Source organism: Macrobrachium nipponense, chromosome 27 (genome assembly GCF_015104395.2).
Source record: "Macrobrachium nipponense isolate FS-2020 chromosome 27, ASM1510439v2, whole genome shotgun sequence".
NCBI classification, from domain to species: domain Eukaryota; kingdom Metazoa; phylum Arthropoda; class Malacostraca; order Decapoda; family Palaemonidae; genus Macrobrachium; species Macrobrachium nipponense.
Window position 1 is genome coordinate 22,170,035 of NC_087216.1, and position 21,131 is coordinate 22,191,165.

Sequence of the window (21,131 nt, forward strand, 5' to 3'; positions counted from 1 at the left end):
GCAAATGCGAAAAATTAAATGGTTTTTAAAATAATTAGATAAGGAAGGAAAGCTACAGCCGATTATTATTATTATTGCTACTACTACTACTACTACTACTACTACTACTACTGCTGCTGCTGCTGCTGCTGCTGCTGCTGCTGCTGCTCTCTGCTCTCTCTCTCTCTCTCTCTCTCTCTCTCTCTCTGACTACAGACACAAAAAACTGGTAATCAAGTAATGAGCCAAAAATCACGACAAATCGTAGTAACGCTCCTCTGAAAAAAAAGAGACCTCTTTTTAAGGCACAAAGAGAGACCCGCAGAAAGAATATATGGACCGTTAAATCACTCGTATAGAGAGGACCAGAATAGAGGCAGAGACCCGGAGGAAGGGGCATATGACCTTTAACGTGCTTTTGTCAGGCGGCGACTGTGGGAAAGTGGGGAAAGCCACTGTGGGCAGTGAAAGACGCTGCGGGAAAGCATTGCAAAAGCCTCCATGGTGGGAAAGGGAAGTCCTTTCTGTCAGTTCTTGTCACCCCAGCGGGTTTTCGTTGCTTGCGTGCGAGTGCGTGTCACTTATGGAAAAAGGATTTACGTGAATGTGTGTGCGCATGGACATTTATGCTTACACACACACACGCATATATAAGCTCGTAGGATTCAATTCTGAATTCCTTCATCAGTGAGGTAAAGATACTGCGATCACACAAAGAAGTCCTGTAACACACCTTTTTATCACAATACACCTTCATCCCCATTAAAGGGAATGAAGCCAGAATGACAGTCTCGTCTTCCCAGCAAGTCTTTAAGGGATGAGGTGCTAATGCCATACCCCTTTCCTAGAGCGCTCAGTTAAAACAGGAACCAATTCATAGCTAGGTTAACTGGTGAGTTACAGGCTGGGTTCAAACATCGGAAAATACACACAAGAGCCTATGATCCCACTGCCGAACTATATATATAGATATAATAATATTAATTAATCTATATATATATATTAATATATAATATATATATTATATACATATATATCATACATACATACATACATCATACACACACACACATATATAGATATATATATATTATATATATATATATATATATATAAATTATATTATATCTATACAATACAGTATATATGTCAGATATAAATTCAGGATTACTTTTTAATGACTAACCTTTAGGAGGCCCATAAAAAAGTGATGATAATAATAATAATAATAATAATAATAATAATAATAATAATAATAATAATAATAATAATAATAATAATAATATGCTGGAAGTAAACCCTGTTTTAAGCATGTTTTATTAATAGTAATTGCTGCCTCAGCTGCATTATTTTTATATAGGAAAAATTTTATATAGGTAAAATTAATGCAGCTGAGGCAGTAACTACTTTAATAAAATATAATAATAATAATAATCCGTTAATTAAGTAATATCCCTTTAAGTTATGACATCGACGCGAAGCAATAATGACGCTTTAATTACTAGTGACCAAATGACCTTTAATAACTCGTGGCTCATTATAATTACAAAGCTTAGACGCATTGAATGTAAATATAATGTAAATATAACCTTTCATGCCTTCCCCATAGAGAGGGGTTACCCCCTATGGTGAACCTTTTGGGGCGCACTGTAGGTGGCTTCTCAGGTTCTTTCACTTTTAACCAGTTCCAGTTTTCAAGTTTTCGTTTAAGGAAAGGTTATTTAGGGCAGCCGTAGGAGTCTGGAAATTTTTACTTTATGGGTTATCTAAATACAAAAATAAACAAATAAAAATAAAAAAAATAAAATTAAATAAAAACATTACATATATATATTGTATATTTATATACAATATATATAAATGCATATACAATGTAGTGAAATGTATGTATGTATATATATATATATATATATATATATATAGATATATATATATATACACCTTTACATAACTTATATAGTCAAGCTTAAACCTCCAAACCTTTCCAAAAACTCGAATCCCACTTACCAACTGAATCCTCAATGACGGGGGAACCACTCCCCGCCCCCTTCGCCCCTACATAATATAATAATCAAAACAAAAGCGATTATTATGACATCCAATCGTCAGGGTTAAATATATAACAAAAACGAAATTAACTCTTAAAACGGAGCGGAACAGGATAAATGGAAGGCCCCTTCGTACATCGCGAATTAATCTAAATGGCTGGACGGGAAATCATTTGGTGGAAGGGAGGAGAAAAACTCACGAAGCGCCATTCTGGTGCTTTGGATATTTGATGCTGAAATACAGTTGCCCCTAAAATTGAATCATTACAATTGGGTTTGTAACGGGGGATTAAAATATCTCGGTCACATTCATGTTCCAGGGCTAAAAGATGACAAATGAGAGAAATTCAGTATGCGATTAGTTGTGGAGTTACATAATAATAATAATAATAATAATAATAATAATAATAATAAGTAATAATAATAATAATAATAATAACAATAATAATATAGACGAGATATATATATATATATATATATATATATATATATATATATATATATATATATATATCTTGTACCATGTGAATAGGATCATATTCTGACTCAAATCCATAAATAATAATTAAAATAATAATAATAAAATAATAATATCAATAATAATAATAATGATAATAATAATAATAATAATTGTGGCATATTATTTCACTTAACAGCCTCATCTCTCTCTCTCTCTCTCCATGAAAAATCATCCATAGATACCTACCTTTCTTCCCCTTCTTTTCTTGCTTTTTCTTTTATCACACATAAAGACTCAGCCTAATCTACGTATCTTTTCGTCCCTAATCTTGCTCAGCTTCTAACGTAATCCCCTTCTCTCAGGATTTGGTCCAAATCCCGGTCTTTCTTATGAGGATTAACCTTCCAGCAACATCAGATTTTATTTTTTGTCACCCTGAACCATTGTTTCAGATGCCACGAGTCTGGAGGAAACAATGATGGGTCACAATGAGACCCCAAAATTTCGTCTTTTTTTATTAGCACATGTAAAAGAAAAAAGTATTTTTCTTATTCATACATAATTTTAATTACAAAGCAAAGATAAAATCAGCTTTATTTTACGCATATTTAGTATATCAACTTATGAACTTATACAATATCAAATTGTATCTTTGAGATTGTAATAAAATTATCTTTAAAGGAAAAAAATTAAATGATATGTCTTTTATATACTTTTACAATATTTCATTTCATGAACGCACAAAAACAATCCTTGTCTCATAGTTAAAGTATCTTTTGGCTTTCCGAAAAAAATAAATGAACTCTATGCATCTACAAATCCTTTAATCTTAAATACAAAATAAAATGACATCTCTGTGATTAAAACGTAATTCGGTATTCAAGTAAAATGTCAGCGCTGGTTCTAAACTGCCTAATTATCCTCTCTCTCTCTCTCTCTCTCTCTCTCTCTCTCTCTCTCTCTCTCTCTCTCTCTCTCTCTCTCTCTCTCTCAAAAACAATTCACCTTGGCAGACAGTGTTGAGAATTTTATTCTGTTTTGCACTCGTTACTCTCTCTCTCTCTCTAATAATTTATTTATGCATTGATGCAGGCTCCAAATCAGAATTGTGTTTTTGCATAGTTTAAGTCTCTCTCTCTCTCTCTCTCTCTCTCTCTCTCTCTCTCTCTCTCTCTATGCATTCGTCAGGCCTGGCCTAGAAAAAGGACACAATCCAATTGGCATTAACACACCACATAGAAAAAAACGGTATTCACGCCACACTATATATATTTTGATATAAGAGTCCACAGTCCAGTGTTTTTCCCCCAATGAGAATTCCACGCAGCTCTCGGGTGGGAGGGGGGGGGGGGGAGAAAGTTTTATATTGAAAGCTCTGCCGGGCTAAATAAAATGCTTAATTAACACAGGTAGGCAAGTTTTAATTGGAAGGGAGAGAAACAGGTCGTTTGAAACGGAAGAGTGGATGGTGGTGGTGGGAGGGGGGGGGTTTGGTCTCCCCCCCAAAAAAAAAGTTGTTCGACTGAAAGTATAATCGATTTAGTAAAAGGAGGGGGAATGAAAGTATTGAAGAAAAATTGGATATACAATCTCAGTGTTAATGATTGGGATGGGTGCGGATTAGTGTGTGGAAAATTATGCGATGGGTGTTCCTACAGATTCAAAGGCTAGAGAAATGGGTACCTAAAAGCCCGTAAGTAACCCAGACAACCGAATAAAATGGAGCTGGCGATATATACACGCCTCTCGAAAGAGGGAAAGGTATGAGGTCTTAAAAAGTCTATTAAGAGTATTAATAATATACAAATTCAAGTTACCGCAAGAATATTTTACCGATCATTGATGTCCAGATTCTTATTATAGCAAGAATATGCAACTGATGATATTTCTAAATCGACAATATTGACGAAGAGTTATAAATATTCCTCTTTAACCTCTTTCTGTATCTTTGAAGTTTCCAAGTCTATCGTGATTCAAATTGGTTTGGAATGTTCGTCGATGCGTCTTCGATAAAATCAATCGTGTTTCAAAGTAATATCTAAAATGTATCTAATTTAAACGCAGCAATAACCTACATGCAAAATAACATTCAGTACATGCTATAAGGGCAAAATATTTCATTAAATGTAAATTAAATGTTTTGAACAAAGTATTTTTATTTTTAAAAGCAAATCGTTTCACCTGAATAGAAGCTATCAACCGTAATGAAACCTATATGTATAAAATGCCCCAACCTCAACCCCCCCCTCCTCAGGTCACAAAAAGTACGGGTCATACACGACCAATGAATTTAATGACACAGTCAAAGCATTAACTGGTGCTCAAAGCAACATAAAAAAAAGGGGGGGGGGGGTGGGGGGGGGTTTACAGAAATAAAAAAGAAAGAGAAACATTATAAAAAAATGCAATTAACCTAATGATTGCAAGGCTATGTAGCTCCAAGCATGAGCGCTTCGTAATCACGGGGTTTTAAAAGCATTTTCCATAATGTATGTGAGAGTGCCAGCGTTTGCTAATGATAATTCTGGCACCGGGCGAGGGCTACAAACGCTATCGGCTATCGAATTATTGGATAGTAATGAACAGAATAACAAGTTGTTCCCCGGTCTGCTACGCTGAACCGGTTCAGAACCGTTCATCAGCCGCTAATTCGAAAGGAAAGTTCGTTTCACAGACGCTCTGATGCCAGAGATCTCTCTCTCTCTCTCTCTTTCGTTGTTCGGATGGTTAAAACGTACGACGAGGAGGCCGCTCGTACTACTTTACTACGAGCCCAGACAAACTTCGTAATGAAACCCGAGATACACGAGTAGCGTCAAGGATGCATGCATACATTACCGTTTACTGGACAAGTTCGGAGGGGTTTAATTTGCATACTGGAAGTGTATGAATTGTAAGGATTTATACGTTTGTGTTCGTTATGTGGCTTTCAATCGTATGAAATCTCTCTCTCTCTCTCTCTCTCTCTCTCTCTGTATACATACACATATATATAATATATATATATATATATATATATATATATATATATATATATATATATATGTGTGTGTGTGTGTGTGTGTGTGTGTAGCTAGGTCCTTGAGTTAAATGATGTTCGAGTGCATTAATATGTGTACGCTTACCTCATACACATTTCCACGCTACACAAAGAATTTCCAAAAAAGAATAAAGAAAGACGTAATGAAAATTTGACTTGTCTGTCTGTGACTTTTTGAGAGGCCTTCACTCTCGGATAAATTTTGAACCGACGCAAATAAAGAAACTATAAATTAATAAAGAAGCTCCATATAGCAACTTCTGTTTTTTTAAGAAAAAAATCTTAGGCTGTAACTATGTTAAATTTTATTCTCTTTAACTGGATTAAGCTTTGTTGGTTGTGAAATTGCATATATTTTTTTCTATGTAAATTAGCGAGTAATTATAAAATATTAAAATAATATTTTATAATATAATTTTAATATAAATTTGTAAAAGTGTATAATTTGTAAAACAGACACTATAAAATCAATACAGTTTTCAAGATAAAATAATAATAATAATAATAATAATAATAATAATAATAATAATAATAATAATAATAATAATAATAATGATAATAATAATAATAATAATAATAATGATGATGTTGAAGAAATCTACAATATTGCAAGTGCAAATACATATAAAAAATATATACATATATTATGTCAAAATAGTGAACATAACTTATAATAGCTCGACAATTTCGCCTTCCACAAGGCCTCTTCAAGAGCTCAATTATAACAAAGCTCTTGAAGAGACCTGGTGGAAGCGAATATTAGTTTTTCACTCACAATATATATAAAATATATATATGTATATATATATATATATATATATATATATATATATATATATATATATATAATATACACACTCACACAAACACACACACACACACACACACACACACACACACATATATAGTATATAAATTATATATATATATATATATATATATATATATATATATATATATATATATATATATATATATAGACACGCACATATTTATATAAATTCTTCGCAATTTTAATGATTCTTGCTATTATTATATTTTAAAATAATAATGATGAAAAAATACCCACAACTTGAATATGAAAATAGAAATCAATCTAACATAATAACCTTCATCCTCCACAAAAAAACCTAAATCCTCTTAGGAAGAATTTAGATGAATTTAATCGATTCCCGGGATTATAGGGGATTTTTTCCTCATCCTGTTGTAATCCGACGGGATCTCCATCACTTATCCTTCATTGAGAACGGCCTATATAGACCAGACTTCCTTTTGGACGGCCTTTGGTCACGTGCGCGCGCACAGACACGGAAGCACGCGCATGTATGTATGTGTATGTATATATATATGTGTGTGTGTATGTGTGTGTGTACATGTGTGCTGTGTCCGCGTATACTCGTATACTTATGTGTGGTTATGTGGTTTTGCGTGAATCTAATGAAGAGAATGTGGGTAGATTAACACACACAAACAGAGAGAGAGAGAGAGAGAGAGAGAGAGAGAGAGAGAGAGAGAGAGAGAGAGCTACCAAATACACAACTGGCTGAGAAATATTTTTCTCTTGTTAACTGACAAAGTAAAAGGATTAGATTTTAATGTATGCAATTACAGTGAAGCAATTGTAAAGTATAGACAGAAAATAGACCAGAAAAGAGAGAGAGAGAGAAATGTCCTATCAGATTTGGTGAATTCAGCCACCAGGATTCCCTTCCCATTTTGAAGCCTCACCCCACCTCTCTCTCTCTCTTCCCTCTAAAAAAAAAAATCTCTCCTCTCTCATCTCGTCTCAATCAATCTCTCTCTCTCTCTCTCTCACAGAAAATATGAAGTGAAATCATGATAAAAGTCCGCAATGATGGATTACCGTCTCCTTCCCAGCTTTTGTTTCCAGCCGACGTCAGGACTAATCCGGGGCTGAGGGAATCTACTACACATCTGTCACGCCAAGTTACTTTTCCTTCCTTCGTTGTTTTTTTCTTATCTTACCTTTTTTCCCTTTTCTCTGAGCTTTAAGACTTACGTTGGCAGTGTCTACAGACACAGACTACACTGCGGTAAAATTAAGCTCTTTAACTCCTGTCGCACTGTGGTGGAGGAAATCAGCTTTTTGCGGTATGTTTTTTTTTTTTTTTTTGTGCACATAAATAAATATGGACACTGACACACACATATATATATATATAAGATGATATAAATGTGTTTAGTATATATATATATATATATATATTATTATTATTTTTAAAATAAAAAAATATTATATATATATATAATTATATATCTATATAATATATATATCTATATATAATAATATATATATATATATCTATAATAATGTGTGGTAAATAAATGTAAAAATGTATATATATATATATATATATATATATATAGTATATATATATATATATATAATATAAATGGGTCTATCTATCTATAGTATTTCTATATTATATATCTATCTAATATATATTTAAATAAATGTGTGCCATATAATTTCCTATGTATGTGAGTTTGGAAAAATATAACGTTAAGAATAAAAATAACCCACAAACAACCTTGAAGACGAAATGATGAAAGATAAAAAATAGGAATTTCACCGCTCTTAATAATAATGTTTCGTGTCCGCAAACGACGATGTGGAGCCTGACATGATTCCAGGGCAATTCAGACCACGTCATGGAGGATGATGCTTTCAGTCGTCAAGGAGAAAGAATCGGAGAGAGAGGAGAGATGAGACAGAGAGAGAGAGAGAAGAGAGAGAGAGAGAGAGGACCTTACCTTTACAGACCTTACAGTTCGTTCGGGTTGCCCCAGGTCCCCCTCAGTTGTGAGGCGCCATCTAATGTTCTACCAAGAGAGTTGCCTAGTACATCTTCCGGTATATTTTTTGCAATGATTCCAAAATCTTGGATAGTTCTGGGATGCAGTTTTTATATATTTGTCGAGCTTATTTCTTAAACACATCTACGCTCCCCACTGATGATATTTCCTCAAGATGAGCTGCAACGCAATTGAATAGAACGCTGCATTATCGATGCTGGTGGCGTAGTGGATTAATTAATGTTCTGTGTGCTTTGCCTTAGTTTTCCATGGTATAGTTTTTTTTGGGCACTTATTAATCTAACCTTGCCTTGCTTGCTGTTTCTGATATTTTTGTTCCATGATAGTTTTCTGAGTTATTCTTCTATCTGTTTCCATGCCACTGAATTATCATGTAGCGTTTCTCTTTCCTTTCCTTTCTAACTATATAAATTTTAAGGATTGTAGTCCTTTTCCCAGTGAGTCTATGGTCCTTAACTTCTTCTCATTCTAGCTGGTAAAGGATCCTTTGATACCCACTCTCTATTTGTGCAATATCCTTTTGATAGTTGTGGGTACCATATTCATATTGGCAATATTCAAGTGGACTACGCAAATATGTTTTATAAAGCATAATCATGTGGTTTCAGCTTTTCCTTGTTTTTGAAGTGCCGTAACAACATTCCCATTTTTGCTTTAAATACATTTTGCCAACAGAATGGCTATTTGATCATTGCATAACATGTTCCTATTCATCATCACAGACCAAGGTCCCTTTAACTGCTTCCTTATTTGTGATTTGTCTCATGTATTAGGGTTCCCCTATATGCATATAGCTTTTTCCTTCCTCTGTCTCCCATAATTTATTGTGATTCAAAATTTATCAGAGTTAAATACCATCCTAATTTACCTCTGCCCAATCATATACTTTGGTTAAGGTCTTCTTTGTAGGAGCGTTCCATATCTTCATCACAAGTCAATTTCTCTACTTATTCTTGTGTCATCCATCGAAACTACTCACTTAACCGAATCCTTAACATTACTGTACTATGTCTTCAATCGTAATAAACAAACAATATTGCTGCTAGCACCGGTGGGAGGAGGGGGAGACCTTGTGGCCACCACCGGATATTACCTTGGTTTCTTCATCCGATTTTCTCATGTTTTGCAATAACTATCTGTTTTTGTTTGTTGTAAAAATTGCTTTTAACCATCTTCCTTACCTTTACTTTCTTACGATTATTGTGTTTTCTCTAATTTTCTTTGCTAATTATGATTAGGTTGCTACTTTGTCAAAAGCTTTTGCAAAGTCTTAGATCAAACCACATCTGTTTCATTTCCGCTTTCAATTTTTTGAATATGTTCTCACGGTGGACTAAACAGTTGGGTTTGTGTACTTTTTTTTCCGGGTACGAAAACCAGTGTTGTCCTATATTAAAAGCAAAAAAAAAAAAAAAAGTTATTTTTTAATTAAATGTTTCAATAATATTTTTCGTTTCATTACCCGTTTCATTACACTTTCATAATATGTGATGTTTAGAACTCACAGGCCTATAACTTACTTGCCTCTAGTCTTGATCCACTTTTGAAAAGTAAGGGGTGTGATAATATCGCTAATTTGTGCTCATCATAAATCTTGCCTGTATCTACACTTTGTCTTAATAATATTGCAAGTGGCTTTGCGATAGAATGAACTACTTTCTTTAACAAAATAGCAGGGACTCCATCCGGCCCTGCAGCAGCTCCATTTTTAATTTCATTAATTGCCTGCACAATATCAGCTTCAATTAATTTCTATGTCAGCTAAATATTCACTATTTTCGTCCCTTAACTTCTATATCATTATCTTCATTATCTATTCTAGGGGTGAATTCTCTCTTATATCGTTCTGCCAGTATGTTGCAAATTTCCTTTTTTTCATTCGTTAATCTCCCTTCAATTCTCAGAGGGCTATTTCTATTCTTCTTTTATTCATCTTCTTCGCATATGAGTATAATAGTTTGGGGTTTTGCTTGATATTTAATAGGGTTTTTTTCTTCCAAGTCCCGTTTTTTCATTTTCTTTTGATTGTATAATCTTTTGTTCTGCATTTTCTATCTTACTTTTTAGTTCTATAACTTTCCATGCATTTTTTTCTTTTGCAAGACCTTTTTTCCACTTTCTGATTTTCTGGAACAAGATCCTTCTGTCTCTTGGTATGCATGAATGATGTTTACTTTTCTTCTTCGGTATATATATCCACTATTTTCTCCAATATTTTATATAATATCTCCGTATTTACCCTTATGTCATCACTTACGAAAAATGTTATCCCAATCTTTGTTTAATTCTTCAGTTAATTTCTGACCATTTTATATTTTTAACTGTAGAAGTTGTATTTTCCATATCCCTTCCCACTTTTTCATTTCTTGCTTATCTCTATTTTCACTTGCTTTGGAATGAACTGTTAATTCTATGACATTATGATCTGAAATACTCGCATTACTAAACATTATTTCTTTTAACATAATTCATCTCGTTCACAAATACTAAGTCTAAAGTATTTTCCTTTCTTGTTGGCAGGTGATTTATTTTGTTGAATGTTTGTATTCTAGTAGCATATCTAATAGCTTTTCAATTGCCTCTTTATCTTCTGCACTACTATTACTCTCTTTTTTATATGTATAAGTACAACCACAGTCTCCTATTCGTTCTTTCCATTCTACGAAAGGAAAATTGAAGTCACCAGATAGGAGAATAGTCCAGTCCTTGTGATTTCTACATATATCATCCAATTTTTCAATTATTAAGTCAAACTCTTTAGTATTAGGAGGTCTATATATTACTATGTTCATCAGAGAGAGAGAATCAAGGAAAGAGTCAAGGATAGAAAATGAGGAGGCAAAGTAATAAAAAAAAACTAACGGAGCAGAAAAGAAAATATGCATTTATAAGGAACTACACGGAATCAAGGAGAGAGAGAGAGAGAGAGAGAGGAGTGATAAGAGAGAAGAGATATCGAGGTAAAGATTCAAGGATAGAAAACTGAGGAGGCCAAAGTAAAAAAAAAAAACTAAACGGAGGCAGAAACGAAAATATGCATTTATAATGGAACTACACGGAATCAAAGGAGAGAGTGAGAGAGAGAAGAGAGTGAGAAGGAGAGAGAGAGATAGAGTAGAGTCAATAGGAGAGAAAATGAGAAGGTAAAGAAAAAAACTCAAGGCACAAAAATGAAAATATGCAGTTATACAGAATGACAAGGAAAGGATCAAGGAGAGAGAGAGAGAGAGAGAGAGAGAGAGAGAGAGAGAGAGAGAGAGAGAACAAATCAATACAGGCAAGAAAATATATAGTTATATGAATAACAATAAAAGTATCGAGAGAGAGAGAGAGAGAGAGAGAGAGAGAGAGAGAGAGAGAGTGAAGCCCACGAATAAAATCAGGGCACAGAAAAGAAAATAGAAAGATAGACAGTTACGTTAATTAACAAACTAGATGAAGACTACCAAGAATAAAGAAAGCACAGAACAGAAAGTAGAGAGAGAGAGAGAGAGAGAGAGAGGAGAGAGAGAGAGAGAGAGAGAGAGAGAGAGAGAAACTAACACAGTATTATGCATGACGGCTACCGAGACAATCGAAGGCACATAAAACGAAAAATAGAGAGTAAATATAATAAGAAACAAAGCATATTGCATAATAGGTACCTGGACAAGAGAGGGCACAAAAAAGAAAGTAGACTGATAGAATAAATATAAATAACAATGTATACTGCGTGAAGACTACCATGATAAAGTAAGCGCAGAAAAAGCCAGTAGACATAGAGAGTAAAAATAATTAACAAACGGAGAACACATATTGCATGAAGGGTAACACGCAAAAAAGAAAGCACAAAAAAGAAATCAGACAAATAAAAACTAGGTATAACTAACAAACTGATAGAGTACATGGCATGAAGACTACGTCAATTACAGATCTTTTGAAAGCAAATTCATGCATCATTTGACTCGATACATTTCGACAATACATCGCCCAATAATATGAAAATATATCCCGGAAACCTGCGACCACAATTATAAAAGGAATTTCTATGTCAAAGTCAGATGGCTTCATTGGTTCCAAACGTTTATTACGCATTTCGAATAAAAAAAAAATTCCATCATGCCACACGGCAAACGTTTATGAACAAACTCAGCACGAGGGAGTCACTGAATGTAAAATTGTCGATAAAATCGTGATCCTGCGTGGGGGTCGGTTATTGCTTTTATGTGTACAAAGTTTAATTGTGATGTTTATGTTTATTTTTTATATTATTTCCCAAAGGAAAGCCTACAACGTTAACGAATAGTACGTTTAAAGGAAATGGGGTAAAACAAAATTTTGTATTTTACTATGTGTAAATTCAGTTCGACCAAATTATTCTGAAATATGATAAATGTTTCAAGTGTCTGTGGTCTGGAAGCAATGAACCTTTTCCTGTTGTTATTATTATATTATTTATTATTTTATTTAATTATTTAATTATTAAACCTTTTTTTATTTTAGTTATGATTATTATTATTATTTTATTATTATTGTTTAAATTATTATTATTATTATTATATTATTATTATTATTATATTTTAAATATCCTTGATATTTTCCTCCGTATTTTCTAATATAATGCACTAAATACTTCGTCATTAGGGGTTTTTCCCCCATTTATTATTATTATTATTATTATTATTATTATTATTATTATTTTATTATTTTATTCTTATTATATTACTCAAAAGAAAATACACATAATCACAATGAGTAAAATCAATAAAAGGGGAAATAATCTAATAAATAATTAATAATAGTAATTACAAATGGCGAAAAGAAAGCCTAATGACGAGGTATTTAGTGCATTATTTTAGAAAAATGTAGGAAAAGATAATGGATATTGAAAACATTATGTCCGTTTGATTTTGTTATTTAAAATGTACTAAAGCAGAAGCTTTATATATTCTAAATAACAAAATCAAACAGACATGACACTACTGTGGATTTACTTTACTTTCCCATTATTATTATTATTATTATTATTATTATTATTATTATTATTATTATTATTATTATTATTATTATTATTATTATTATTATTATTATTATTATTATTATTATTATTATTATTTTCTTCAAAAGCTTCGACATTCTCTCCTCCATTTCTCAAATATAATGCGCAAAATATGTTCGTCAACAGACCCGCCATGACATTAATCTCCCGAGCAAGGGCATACGGTAGGGGGAGAGCTGAAAGTTACCGGTCTGATATTTATTGCCTGGCGTTTAACCTCCATTGCTTGCGTAATCGCGGTGAAACTTCCGGTAATAAATACCCAGACCTGCGACTGCTTGCAGTCTCCTTCGTCGTTGAGTGAATTCAGGCAAAACTTCCCCAATGGATTCCTGTCTTGTTAGAGAGTTATGCTATAAGTATTATTTTAAAGTCATATATGGCTCAAATCAGCTCGCATAAATGGAACCAAGATACACTTTTAAAGTTCAATTCCGATATCACACGGACCACTGTAGGCTTTAACTTCAGGTTCTTCGTAGCGTTCCTTCGGCCACTAGCTGTAACCCCTTTCGTTCCTTTTACTGTAACTCCGTTCATGTTATATTTCTTCCATCTTACTTTCCACCATCCCATAGCAAGTGTTTCATGGTTTAACTGTGATGTTCCAGCTCTTAGCCGTTGGCCTAAATTTTATATTCAAAATTCTATGGTAAGAAATGTGGACATTCCGTTAACTGTTCTTGTATCTGTCATTGCAGGCTGCCATTAACTCCACCAACCCGACTTCAGTCGACGACCATCTCTACAAACCGCCGCTCGAGGGCACTCGAGCACCAAGATAGTCTGCCAGCGCCGACCACAAGGAAACAAGTCCGTTTTTTCGAAAGATGGTCTAAACCATAGACATTTACAGGTCAGTCAGTTACCCATTGTTGCTGTATATTCAGTTGGTCATGCTGCTGTTTTCTTTTATTACTGCTTCTGTTGCTGGGGCAGCTGCTGTTACCTTACGTTGTCATTCTGTTTAAATGTAATCCCCTCTGTAAGTTTTTCCACGTTTTCTATTGTCGTGTACGTTTTCTATATCTGCGTCGAGTTCAGTACTTCGTTCTTCCATACGGAAACTTTAGGGGTCCTGTTAGTTGCTGTGGTTATTATCATTATTATTACGCTGATAAAAACCATCGCATATTAAGAGACGCCCTCTTTTCGTAAGTTATATTCTAATTAGAAACAGGAATGTGACGCAATTTATGAATGATGACAGATTTTTATGAATGATTTTTATGAAAGATGAAAGATTCTTACAAAAAGTCCTCGAAGAGAATTCAAGCTCAGATTACACTGAAAATCTCATCCAATAAACCCATCCAAGAGAAACCATCCAACCTATTCAGTTAAATTCAGGAAAGGTATAAGTTGGGAAAATCTGAGAATATGTGTACTATGTTTAACATTTAGACTAACCTACTATACTTTAAATATAAGTAACTAGGATAAGAGGTATAAGACTGGAAAGCTGACACAAGGTAATAAAATTACATTTTAAAAAGTACTAATTAAGTGCGTCTTATGTACATAAAAGAAATCAAGTAAGTCTTATGTAAATAAAAAAAACAAAGTAAAAATATATACAGAAATGAAGAAAGTTACATATTCTACCATCTCACCCCAGTAAAACGATATTACTATTATCATCACTACTAGCACGATTACCACTACTGCTACTACTATTGAACCTGACACTTCTTTTTGAACCTCGTAAGACGATACTGATATCACTATCATTACTACTCTTACTACTACTACTATCTACTACTATACTACTACTACTACTACTACTACTACTACTACTACTACTATTACTACTAATACTGAATCTGTCCCTTCCTTTTCAACCATGTAGAATGATACTACCCCTATCACGGACACTGCTGTCACTATCACTATATTATCATTAGCGCTATCACTACCACCACTACTGGCGAATCTGTCACCTCCACCTGAGCCCCTGGAAATTGTTTGCTTGGACAAACTTGGGATTCTGCCCCAATTGGCCATAAATTCCGATTGGATGGACATAAGATTGATACGGTATCGTATTTTCAGCGGCTCCTGTTGAGCTTTTTTCTTTCCTTCTTCTTCTTCTTCTTCTTCTTACTTTTATTTTTTTATTTCTTGTTTTTTTTATTGAGGTCTTGATTTTTTTTTCTGCGTTTTTTTCGTTTTGTTTTTGGGGGCGAAGTAATATACTGGTGACACTTTTTTTTGTGGTTGTGAAATACCAGGAGTTTGGTTCTGTTTTCAAAGGTTAGATTTTTGTTATGTTTGCAATTGCACACATGTGCACGCGCGCGCATACACACATATATATGCAATATATTTTTGTTACACACACACAACACAACAGCCACACACACACACACACACACAACCATATATATATATATATATATATTATATTATATATATAATTCATATATATATATATATATATATATGTATGTGTGCGTGTGTTGATAACTGAACAACAAATGATGTAACAGCAATCTCCCCCCAAAAAATTAAACAGACAAACCAAAAAAGAGAAGAAGAAAAAAGCTACATAAAAAAGATTAAAGCATAGCACATATGTGGAACCCTTTTTGTAATCCCTCTACTCTTCCCTATCTTTCTTCTTCTTGACTTTCTCTCTCTCTCTCTCTCTCTCTCTCTCTCCTCTCTCCGCGTTCCTTCATTTCTCGTCTCTCTCGCTCTCTCAATACTGCCTGATGAGGTTTAGTCTCAGGCTAGGTCTCCTCGTCCTGATAACGATCGTAATCTGACTATCTCTCAGGATCCAATTTCTGTTGCAGATCTCTCTCTCTCTCTCTCTCTCTTCTCTCTCTCGTTCATTCTCTCCTCATCTTTCCCCTCTTTCTCTCTCCTCCCCAGCTTGGGAGGTTCTCTGTCATTCATCGCCTTCTCCTCCTTCTCTCGTCTCTTCTTCCCTCTCTTCATCATTCCCGCTGGGAAGGTTCCCCTCCCTGTCATTCATTTCGAAATTCCCTTCAGAACTATGTTACAGTTTATGCCATATTATCTTTACTTATATAAATATACTGTTTAATTCTTTCTGTTGAAATTTATCTATATAACTGTTTATTTCAGACCTTTTTTATTTGTAGTTTATTTAAATAATTGTTTTTGAACGAGGGCCATTCCACATATTTACTTCCCCTCTTCAAAGATTTATTCCATATCTCGTTCCTTTGGACAAGACGCTCGGCACCCATTAAATATGACTTCGTCAGGTGACATGAAGGGTAAATTCTGTCGAAATGAATACAAGTCGCTTCTCCAACTTCCATCAACAGACTGTAATGACCCGGAACGAGGACGAAACACGTCCTATACATATTCGTCATGTCAACCGTGATAGAAATTCTATAAATTCTATGACCTCGACGGAATAACACCACACACGACGGAGGGTGACTGAATGAAATTAGAAGGGACGAACGGAATAATGAATTGGTAATTACGATGCAGCAAGATTAAAATGATTCCCATTGTCCAGAATCCACCCGTCGGACGTTAATTCTCCCAACAATAAGCGCACGGACAAAGGGACAGCTATGCGGGGGCATGAATGAACGGAAAAGGGGTCAGCAGCCAGCCAGCAACAGTTATACAACAATTAATTAATGACGCATCAAAGTCATAATCATTATTCCTCTCGGCCAAAACGTGCTTATTGGCCCTTAATCTTCGGTGACACGGCGAGGGCGCGAGGGGAAAGGTACGGCTGTTATTCATCACTCCCTGGCTTTATCCCCCCCCCCCCCCCCCACCCCCCCCCCCACCCCCCCACAATTTGTCCATTAATCCGTGCCCAGAATGCCACCCTCACCTCCCCGCCGTTCACAAGCCCCCAGGATTGCAGCCAGGCAAGCAGACTTCAGGCTCTCCGAAAATATACGCATGGACACCCATCATCCATTTTCCCTGGCGAAATGTGTCCGGAATTGATTGTCCTTTAGCCAGGAAGAGAAGGGCGCCTTCATATTTGCCTTCGCCCTTCGTGAAATGTTCCTCCATAAGTCACCAGGTTGCAATACTCATTTGTTTGTCCCGACAGGAAGTGCGTGTGATGGTAGTTGCTATGTATCTTCATCCACTTCAGGGTGATTCTATTTATTTACTGCACACACACTCTCTCTCTCACACACACACACATACACATCCACACACACTAACAGAACCAATATCTCAGGAGATCTCTCATTTCCATACCAGGCGGTAAGAGAAAACTAGGCCTGTTTTCTAAAAGGAATCTATTTTGGCCTCGTTGACCTCAACAGCGAATTAAGTACCTTACACCTCGTTGACTTTGGTAAGTTAGGGCTAAGATTGAAAGGAAAATAAAGCAAACAAGCAATTGCAAAGCCGTCCAACCCCATGCCCGTGGGCCAAAATGGCCCGTTTCTTTTTGAAAATGGGCCCGCTAGAGAAAATTATGTAAAAATATATTTCTCTGTTTTACATCATAGAAATTAGATGTACCGCTTATCCTGAATAAAAGAATCATTCGTTGCAAAATCAATAACTACAACTGAAAATTGCATTGGCGTCAGTGTATGTATGCATATATACACAGGTGGCCCACATGACTTTGTTTTTCTCATGAGTGGCAGTCAGACTAAACAACTAGGCAGCCCTGTGCTAGTGGAAGGCGTGACAAAATCAACCCGATTAACTCCCAAACTTATGACCACACAATATTTGCGAGGCTTTGAACTCTGACATATACAGAGAGGCAGCATATAAGCAATATTTTGTGGTAAATTATATGTTTCAGTACAGAGTAAAGGAAGGAGTTAGTTGAAGGTCTTAAGGGTTAGAGAAATTGGGTAGCCATTGATTGTTGCTTTCTCCAATGGACACTCTGATATTAGCACTGGCGTGACGAATATAGAAATGAAAAATTTCGTAATGGATGAGGACATACAGGAAGTAACACAAATTATTCATTCGCACAAAATCTTTGCTTCTGAGTAAAGTGAAATTCGTCAAGGTTCTTGATCAAATTTAGCCACCTCCTCCCCCCCCCCTCTCTCTCTCTCTCTCTCTCTCTCTCTCTCTCTCTCTCTCGTCAAAAATTTTGAAGTGACTGCAAAAGGCAATTAATTTGGTTCGTTAGACCAGCACGTCACAACCTCCCTTAACCCCACCATTTTTTTTTTGTTAAGAGAGTTGAAACTTTCGTCCAGAATTTCAGAATATCGCCCCTTGGCACGTTCCTGTACGTACATCACATGCAAAAGATTGCGAGATATATTCCTTCCGTGCTTGCATGTTCGAAGCACGACTGGAATCCATCCTTTTTTGACTGAACACTCAGCCGGTCTTTCCGTCAAGGAAATATTAAGTGAAAATAAAAAAAACATAAATTTAATTATGAACCATAACTTAAGTGCGTTCCATGTACGTTACTGAGTAAAAATAAATATTATATTTTCAATTAATGTCTCTTACTACATAAAATCCATTTCTCTGTCTCTTTGCAATGAATGATAATCTCATTCCATTCTTTGACGAGGTAGCGTGTCACTCAAGAGATTCATCTGAGAAATAATTATTGTTTGAATGAAAATGACGACCATTAGCTCGATGCTGCATAATTGCACCTGTAAATATACTTGTGCTGCGGTATACAAGGTAATTTTATGCGGACATGAGCATTTGTTCGTCTGAAATTAGAACTGAATTGCGTAGCCTACTGTCCGTGATCTGAGTTACTGCACAGCATTTATTTATTTTTCTACGATACAAATCCTCAGGATTTAGTTAATCAAATTTTGCCTAGGAAAAAAATCGTACTTTCTTATAAATGTTTATTCAGCAACGGTAAAAATGTTTTTATTTTTAATTCCCCATTACGCCGGCAGCTCAGAATAGAGGTCCAACTGGACTTTTCCTTAAAACGGGATATAACACACTGTATCGGGCGGCTAATGGCAAATATGATTGCAAAATGGCAATTTGCTTGCAATACGGTAATGGTGCAAGAAACACGAGATTATCTATATGGAGTGAAATAGATTTCAATCAAGTATCTAGGAAGCGCCACTTTCTAAAAAAAAAAACATACTAGTCATATTATCACTATAAATGCGTTAACTACAACTCCTTGATTAAATGTTAAATTTTCTGGCTTTATAATATAACCTGGGGACGTTTTCCATAGAAAACCTTGAAATCCAAAATAGAAAATTAATGAGTTTTCACTTCGAACCCGCGCATTAGGGAGACACGAATCAACACTTCGTCAACTGCATAGATTTTTATCTTACGTTATACATTTGGATACTGATTCGAAATTCCTTAAAAAAATCTTTTTATGACAAATTATATCAAATTACGACAGACAATGTGTTACATAAAAAATGAGGGTGGGATTATAACTAAGCAATTTAGCCTTACATAAAAACGTTCCTATTCAAGGCGACGGTATGAAATGAAAAGTAACTCAAATTATGGTCTTTTACAACAACGGAGGGTAAATCACGATATATTTTGCTATTTCAATTACTGAACTTAATTCACGTCAGCTTCTGTACCATCTTGAAGAAACTAACATGTAAGCAATAGATTGTCTGGTTTATCACGCACAATTATGTATTTTTTTCTATTTTTATTTAATTGTAACGAAATGTATTTCTACATTTCAGTTCGCAATTCACTGTTCTTTTTTATATAGCGGCAAAAGTAAAACTGCTCGAAAATATGGATATAATATTTTTAAAAATTAATTTCCTTTATAAATTCCGATTCTACTTCTTCCCCAAAGCCCCAGAATAAGTTAACTGGATGGATAAGCAGCGTTGAATTCGGCCTAATTCAAATTCAACTCCGCGTAAACTCCTCTAATTGGAGTCAAATTTTTCTTCTTATATATCAACCTCTTATCTAAATTACATTCTCAGGAAAGCGTCATTTCTTTCTCTCTAAGAACACTCTTTTATATTGTCCTATAATTACATTCTGAACATTTCATTCCTGCGTTATTTTCAACCTTATCTTAATTAAGCCTAAAGGCTTTCTGTTGTGGAGAAGCGCTTTGTAAATACTTTAGATCCTGGCTATCTCGTCTGACCACATTTCAGTCTTTATTTTACTCTTTAATAAAATACTAGTCTTAATTTTGCTAAGAAAATTCTAGTTTTGATTTACCTTTCGAATAAAATTCTAAAGTTTTGATTTACCTTACTAATAAAATTCTGGAGTTTAATTTTCCTTCCTAACATAATTCTATAATAAAATTCTGGAATTTTTATTTTCCTATATAATAAAATTCTGGAATTTTAATTTTCCTTTCTAATAAAATTCAGGATCTATAATTTCCCTTTTTAACAAAATTCTAGTCTTAATTTTCCTTTCTAACAAAATCCTAGTCTTAATTTTCCTTTCTCAGAAAATTCTAGCGTCTTAATTTTCCTGCATGTTATTATGGCGTCACAAAACTTATGGTCACGGACAGGCTGTCGAGAAAGAATATCGGTACGATATTCAAACAAGATAAACATAGATTCAACGCCTACTGAAACACAAATGTGTCCTAAATTTATCACTGATAGAGACTATGGGTGCGTCCACACCAAAGTCAAACGCATCTGAGCACCTCTGCAACATTTCGCATACATGTCACAAACAGATTGGAAACAGCGGAGAACGAGCCTTTGTCTAATGTTAGGTTATCATACGAAGCTCTGGTTAACACGATCAGGAAGTCATTGAAGTGTA

General features: G+C 34.6%; 1 protein-coding gene and 1 long non-coding RNA gene across 7 annotated transcripts in view; one reads left to right on the top strand and one right to left on the bottom strand.

Moving 5' to 3' along the window:
- LOC135200900 (uncharacterized) overlaps positions 1-21,131 on the bottom strand; it is a 486,387-nt gene that overhangs the window by 87,305 nt on the left and 377,951 nt on the right. The window lies entirely within an intron of this gene.
- The window catches only part of LOC135200898 (glutamate-gated chloride channel-like), a 292,745-nt gene that overhangs the window by 30,180 nt on the left and 241,434 nt on the right, over positions 1-21,131 (top strand). For all 6 annotated transcript variants that reach the window (XM_064229646.1, XM_064229648.1, XM_064229650.1 and 3 more), the window contains exon 2: positions 14,105-14,259. The gene's annotated coding sequence lies outside the window, so the exon portion shown is untranslated. The remainder of the gene's footprint in view (positions 1-14,104; positions 14,260-21,131) is intronic.